Source organism: Bos indicus, chromosome 20 (assembly GCF_029378745.1).
Source record: "Bos indicus isolate NIAB-ARS_2022 breed Sahiwal x Tharparkar chromosome 20, NIAB-ARS_B.indTharparkar_mat_pri_1.0, whole genome shotgun sequence".
NCBI lineage: Eukaryota > Metazoa > Chordata > Mammalia > Artiodactyla > Bovidae > Bos > Bos indicus.
In genome coordinates this window covers 1,084,228-1,091,552 of record NC_091779.1, presented here as the reverse complement: position 1 = coordinate 1,091,552, position 7,325 = coordinate 1,084,228, and positions in this window count along the sequence as shown.

Here is a 7,325-nt window from a genome sequence, read left to right as displayed (position 1 = left end):
CAGAGTTTCAATTTTTGGCTGTTATGAATAATATCACTATACAGGTTTTCTTATAGATATATCTTTTCCTTTTTCTTGGGCAAGCACTTAGAAGTAAAATTACTGAGTCCTATATATGATGATAAGTATATGTTTAATTTTTAAGAAACTGCCAAACTCTTTTCCAAAGCATATATACCATTTTTATCCCTACTAGCAATGAATAGGGGTCCCGTTTCTCTATATCCTCATCAAAGCTTAGTAATTTCACACTTTTTGGTTTTGGCCATTCTAGTGGCTATATAGTGGTAGCTTTAAATTTAAACTGGCATTTATTTATGACTAATGATTTTTAGCATATTGAAAAGCAGAGACATTACTTTGCCAACAAAGGTCCATCTAGTCAAAGCTATGGTTTTTCCAGTGGTCATTTATGGATGTGAGAGTTGGACTGTGAAGAAGGCTGAGCGCCGAAGAATTGATGCTTCTGAACTGTGGTGTTGGAGAAGACTCTTGAGAGTCCCTTGGACTGCAAGGAGATCCAACCAGTCCATCCTGAAGGAGATCAGCCCTGGGATTTCTTTGGAAGGAATAATGCTAAAGCTGAAACTCCAATACTTTGGCCACCTCATACGATTAGTTGACTCATTGGAAAAGACTCTGATGCTGGGAGGGATTGGGGGCAGGAGGAGAAGGGGACGACAGAGGATGAGATGGCTGGGTGCCATCACTGACTCGATGGACATGAGTCTGATTGAACTCTGGGAGTTGGTGATGGACAGGGAGGCCTTGTGTGCTGCGATTCATGGGGTCACAAAGAGTCAGACATGACTGAGCGACTTAACTGAACTGAACTGAATGATTTTTTGCACCTTTCCATGTGTCTGCTTACTATTTGTATCTCTTTCTATATCTTCTTTAATGAAGTATCTCTTAAGATTTTTCCTTATCTTTAATTTGGCTGTTTGTCTTTTAATTATGAAGCAGTACAATTTAAAAAAAATCCTGGATGCAAGTTCTTTTTCTGGATTTTACCTGTTGTTAATCCCTCCAATGCCTTTCATTTTAGATATTGTATTTTATAGCCCTAGAAATTCCATATGATTCTCTCTGTATCTTCATTTTTTTTCTACTTCTTTTAAATTTCAAGTATGTTTATAATAGCTATTTTAACATCATTGTCTGTTAATTTTATCATTGCTACCATTTCTGGGTTTGCTTCTATTTTACTTTTTTCTATTTTATAAATTATATTTTCAGGCTTTTTTGTGTTCCTGATGACTTTTTATTAGATGACAATCATTCTGAACGGGTTCCTAGGTGGCACAGTGGTAAAAAAAAAAAAAAAAAAAAAATCTGCCTGCAATACAGGAGACTCAACTTCAGTTCCTGGGTAAGGAAGATCCCCTGGAAGAGAAAATGGCAATCCACTCTAGTATTCTTACCTGGACCATCCCACAGATAGAGGAGCCTGGTGAGCTACAGTCCATGGGGTCACAAAGAGTCAGACACAACAGAGCACAATGCCAGTCTTTGTGAAATTGACATTGTTGAGTGCTCATGTTGTATATTTTTTTTCAAGAGTGTGGAATGTTATCCTATCTCACAGTTAAGTTATATGAACTCAGTTGAATTCTTTTGAGATTTGTTTTAAGCTTTTCATAGGTACATCCTCTTTGTAGTGTTGCTAGCTCTATTATTAAATCAATGCTCTTCTGAGGTTTTTACCAAGTGGCCTGTGTATTATGAAGGACTTTCACTGTGGCCAGTGGAAACACTGAATTCCAGTGTGAACTGTAGGAATTAGGGTTATTCTACTGCTCTCTGGTGGTTCCCTCAGCCTCATATAGTCCTCTCTTACAAACTCTCAGCCAGAAACTCAGAGGAGCCTCTATGTAGATTCTTAGAATCAGAAAGTCTCTTCTGTTGAGCAACTACTTATCAAGTGTACAGTCTCACAACTCAAGACTCACTGGCCTCTCTAATCTTTGTCTCTTCGACTTAGAGAGAATGCTTAGTTCTTCTCCCTGTACTTCAGCTTGGAAAATGTCTCTAGGCAGTGAGAGCAAACTTGTACAACTCATCTCATTTGTTTCTCATTTCAGGGAGCACAGTCATGCACTTCCAATTTTCCAGTGTTTAAAATCATCTTTTTCATACATTGTGCCCAGTTTTCTATGTGTTTAAGAAGGGAGGATAAATCCAGTTCCTGTTACTGCATCATTGCTAGAAGCTTTGGATTAGAAGAGGGATATGATCTTACACATATTTTAACATTATGAGAATGATGGGTTAGAAGTTAATTACATTAGAGAATGATGGAAGCTAGGATGTAGGAGGCTATTACTATAATCCAGGCCAGACGTGACAGTCACTTGTGGGAACAGTAGACATGAAGCAAAATGGTAGAATTCTGGACTTGAAGAAACAATAAACAGGATTTGCTGATTGTTTGGATGTTGAGTATAAAACAAAGCGAGCAGGGAAGGATGATTCAAAGAATTTTGGCTTAAGTAACTAGAAGAATGGGGAGGTCAGTTTCAGTAGAATATTGGGAAGAAATTCTGAAAGAGATGGATTGAAGAAAGAATGGTAAAGAGGATTCAGACACACCACTGAGGGTACATAACTCTCTCAAGGAGTTTAGTCAATCACATTCCATCTCTCGAGGGACTCACAGTCTAACTGGGGATGAAGGGAGAAGTGTAAAGAGAAAATTACATTAGAGTAAGGTCTACAGTAATAGAAATTTCTATAGCCAGAGATCAAATGAAGACGTCTCTAATATTTGTTATTGTTGTTCAGTCACTAAATCATGTCCAACTCTTTGTGACTGCATGGATTGCAGCACACCAGGTTTCCCTGTCGTTCACTCTCTCCCAGAGTTTGTTCTAACTCATGTCCATTGAGTTGCTGATGCCATCCAACCATCTCATCCTCTGCCACCCCCTTCTCCTCCTTCCAGTATAAAATATTTCACAGAGGTGGTGAGGCTTGAGTTGCATGAAGAAGGACCAGGAAAATTTCACCAAAGGGAAGAGGTGGGCAAGGGAATTGCAGAAAGAAGGAAGAGCATGAGATAAGATGACAAATGGCAAATACTTCAGTGCAGTCAGGGGACATTAATTTTCTACGGCTCAGCCTCAGGTGGGAATGGGGATTTGTGAAGGAAGGCAATGCCAAAGAATGTTCAGACTACAGCACAATTGCACTCATCTCACATACTAACAAAATAATGCTCAAAATTCTCCAAGCCAGGCTTCAACAGTACACAAACTGTGAACTCCCAGATATTCAAACTGGATTTGGAAAAGGCAGACAAACCAGAGATCAAATTGCCAACATCCGTTGAATCATAGAAAAAGCAAGAGAGTTTCAGAAAATCATCTACTTCTGCTTTATTGACTATGCCAAAGCCTTTGACTGTATGGATGGATCACAATAAACTGTGGAAAATTCTTCAAGAGATAGGAATACCAGACCACCTTACCTGCCTCCTGAGAAACCTGTATGCAGGTCAAGAAGCAACAGTTAGAACTGGACATGGAACAACAGACTGGTTCCAGACTGGGAAAGGAGTACATCAAGACTGTATATTGTCACCCTGCTTATTTAATTTATATGCAGAGTACATCATGAGAAATGCCAGGCTGGATGAAACACAAGCTGGAATCAAGATTGCAGGTAGAAATATCAATAACCTCAAATATGCAGATGACATCACCCTTATGGCAGAAATTGAAGAAGAACTAAAGAACCTCTTGATGAAAGGGAAAGAGGAAAGTGAAAAAGTTGGCTTAAAATTCAACATTCAGAAAACTAAGTTCATGGCAAATTGATGGAGAAACAATGGAAACAGTGAGAGGCTTTATTTTCTTGGGCTCCCAAATTACTGCAGATGGTGACTGCAGCCATGAAATTAAAAGACGATTGCTCCTTGGAAGAAAACCTATGACCAAACTAGACAGCATATTAAAAAGCAAAGACATTACTTTGCCAGCAAAGCTCTATCTAGTCAAAGCTGTGGTTTCTCCAGTAGTCATATATGGATGTGAAAGTTGGACTATAAAGAATGCTGAGCACAGAAGAATTGATGCTTTTGAACTGTGTTGGAGAAGACTCTTGAGAGTCCCTTGGGCTGCAAGGAGATCCAACCAGTCCATCCTAAAGGAAATCAGTCCTGAATATTCATTGGAAGGACTGATGCTGAAACTCCAATACTTCGGCCACCTGATGCGAAGAACTGACTGATTTGGAAAAGACCTTGATGCTGGGAAAGATTGAAGGCGGGAGGAGAAGGGGACGACAGAGGATGAGACGGCTGGATGGCATCACCGACTCGATGGACATGAGTTTGAGCAAGCTCTGGGGGTTGGTGATGGACAGGGACAAGCCTGGCATGCTGCAGTCCATGGGGTGGCAAAGAGTCAGACGTGACTGAGCGACTGAACTGAACTGAACTGAAGCAAGATAAAAAGGCAGTGTAAAGGTTAGTTAATAAAGACCCTTCTTTACCATGTGTATACCTTAGCCTTTAGTCTCTAAGTAATGGAAATGCCTCTAAGCTCTGGAGTGTGACTGAGGAATTGAATAGGAGAGCTGGTTGAAGGGCCTGAGTGAGAAGCCAGAGAGGCTTCTTGAAGGCAGCCAAGGAGATAGTGTTGGGGGTAGGATCTCACCAAGACTTTAGTTGAGGAACTGAGAGGTTTTGGAGAGCTGATGGATGGATTGAATTAAGAGGGAAAATAGGAAGGAGTTGAAGATGACGTTTAGGTTTTTGGTCTGGCCATTTGAGGAGATGATGGTGCTACTAGCTAAACTTGGCAAAACAGATATTTGTACAATAAAATATTTTACATGCCTTCCCCAGGAGTGAGAATTCAGTCAAAGAGTGCTGACTCAAAGCGTAGGTTAGAAGGGCTTTAATCTCCTACCCTGGTGGTCTTCTTCATGTCTCCTCCCTGCCTACCAGCAGCATGAAAAAACCTAAAGACTGTGGGAAAATATGATGTTGCCTATGCGGATAGCTTTAATACAGTTCCCTTAACTAATTTGCCTTTTATCAGCCCCTGGGGCTTCCCTGGTGGTTCAGACAGCAAAAAATATGCCTGCAATGCAGACCAGGGTTCAATCCCTCGATGAGGAAGATCCCCCGGAGAAGGGAATGGCTACCCACTCCAGTATTCTTGCCTGGAGAATGCCATGGACAGAGGAGCCCAGTGGGCTAGTCTATGGGGTCGCAAAGAGTCGGACAGAACTGAGCGACTAGCAGTTGTATATAAATACCCCTGGAACTAAAATAGATTCTGTATCAGATCAGGTTAATCTAAGAGCTTACGTTTCTCATCATACACACAAGTGACAGAGGTAAGATCACTTGCTGTAATTTGCATAGACTGGTGTCAATGCAACAGTGAGGGAGAAATAACTCTGATCTTCCCAGAACAGGTCTCCCTCATGCTCTAGGATCTAACCATAGTGCCTTTTTTTTTTTCCTCCAACCAGTCATGCCATACTGCAGGGCCTTCACGTGTTCTATTTCGTCCCTTGGGATAGTGACCTGCCCTACTCCATAACTTATTATATCATAGCAAGACTCTTCTTGTCTTTTGAGTCTCTTTCCCTAACCACTTTTTGGAACATCTGTTAACTTCAGTTGGTCTTTATCATGTCACGTTATTACTTCTCTTCCTAACATCTTGTAATCTGTAGTTATCTACTTTCTTGTTTAATTGATTTATATCTGTTGCCCATACAAGACTTTATGTTTACTTTGTCTTCACTCTAAGATGATTAATATTACCTGTACCTTGAACATACTCAGCAAAGATATGTTATATGAATAAGAAAGAAAATGCAGGTAATGAGGGTGTTTATTAAAAAGCATTTTATCTATGAGCTAACAGAATAAAACATGATTTCAGGATGGGAGGAATTCCCTGTTGTTTTTGAAGCTGTAACACACACAGGTAGTAGGTTTCCCTAAGATTGGTCCTGTGTGATTGTGCAAACAAAGTTGCCAAGATTGCACTGGTGTTTCAGCCTGGGTAATTAATGCTAATGGATGAAATAAACAACCCCAAGATCTCAGTAAGAGTGTAAGTTTTTCTCATGTTACAGAGCGTTTGATCACTATTTTCTATGTGGTAATTTAGGGACTCCAGTGTCTTCTTTTTTGTGGCTCTACTACTCTCTCAGTGATACTTTGGGATCCTTCATTGAATCCCCTCTATTATACCCAGCTAACAGTCAGAAGGAAGTCTTACCTGGTTATATAAGAGATTCCAAAGACCAACTGTGCAAATGGTATGCATTACTTTTGCACACATTCTATTTGGTCAGAATGAGGCACATGGCCCCCATGTAACTGCAAAGGAAACTGGGAAATATAGTCTTCCTGTGTGTCCAGGGAAAAGAAACTGGATCTGATCTGTGAGCATGGAGCCAGTCTCTGCTACAGCAGGGGACTTCAGTCGGTTACCGTGAAGATTATATAGTTAATATATGCAAAATATTCAGAATAGTACCTAGTTCATTAGGGACATCCATGATTCCAGGTAAGTTGCAAGAAGAGTTTCTCTGTTTGTACTGATTACTATTTGCTAAACAAAGCTAGTATTCTCAAAGTTTCTGCAAACCCAACAGCTGGCTAGAGAGTTTCATGAGCCCCAGTGCCCAAGGAGGCCAGCCAAAGATGCAGATGTCACCACCAAGTCTGTGTGGCACATCCTCGTGCTTTGTTTAATTTGGTTCCCTGGGTGGGATAAGTTTTATGAGCAGGTGTTCTGGTTAATTAGGTGATTAATACTCCTCAGACTGGAGAGCCATTTCCCCAGTGACAGTTTTTGCTTTGCTCAAATATGAGACAAATCTTCATTGATAGTTTGAAGAGGCAACTGACTGAACTCACCAACCTGCCAGGCCGCTCAGGGCATCACTCTGGCTGACTCCAACAGCTGGCTGAGTCACCATCTAAATGCAACAATTCAGGGAAACAAAAGCACCCCAGATCATCTGGCCTCCTCTCAGACCAGGGCAAAGTTGACCTGGAGTCACATTAAAGGTTCCCTTCTGGGGATTCCAATCTGTACCATTGCTCAAAGTCAGAGTCATTGTCTCTACACAGCGTCCTCCAGCTTCTCTGGCAAGGTGACCAAGCCTCTCCAAAGGCAAATCAGGCATCCAAGTTCTTTCTCGCAAATTTTGTCTCAGATCAGTAGAAATATGTCCCCAAACCCTCATACACCACGTTCCCAGAGCCCTCTCACCAGCCCCACACACTATTCTATTTCTGCCTTCTTGCCTTTGCTTCCCTCAACGCAAAGACTCTTTTCCCTCTCGTTGAT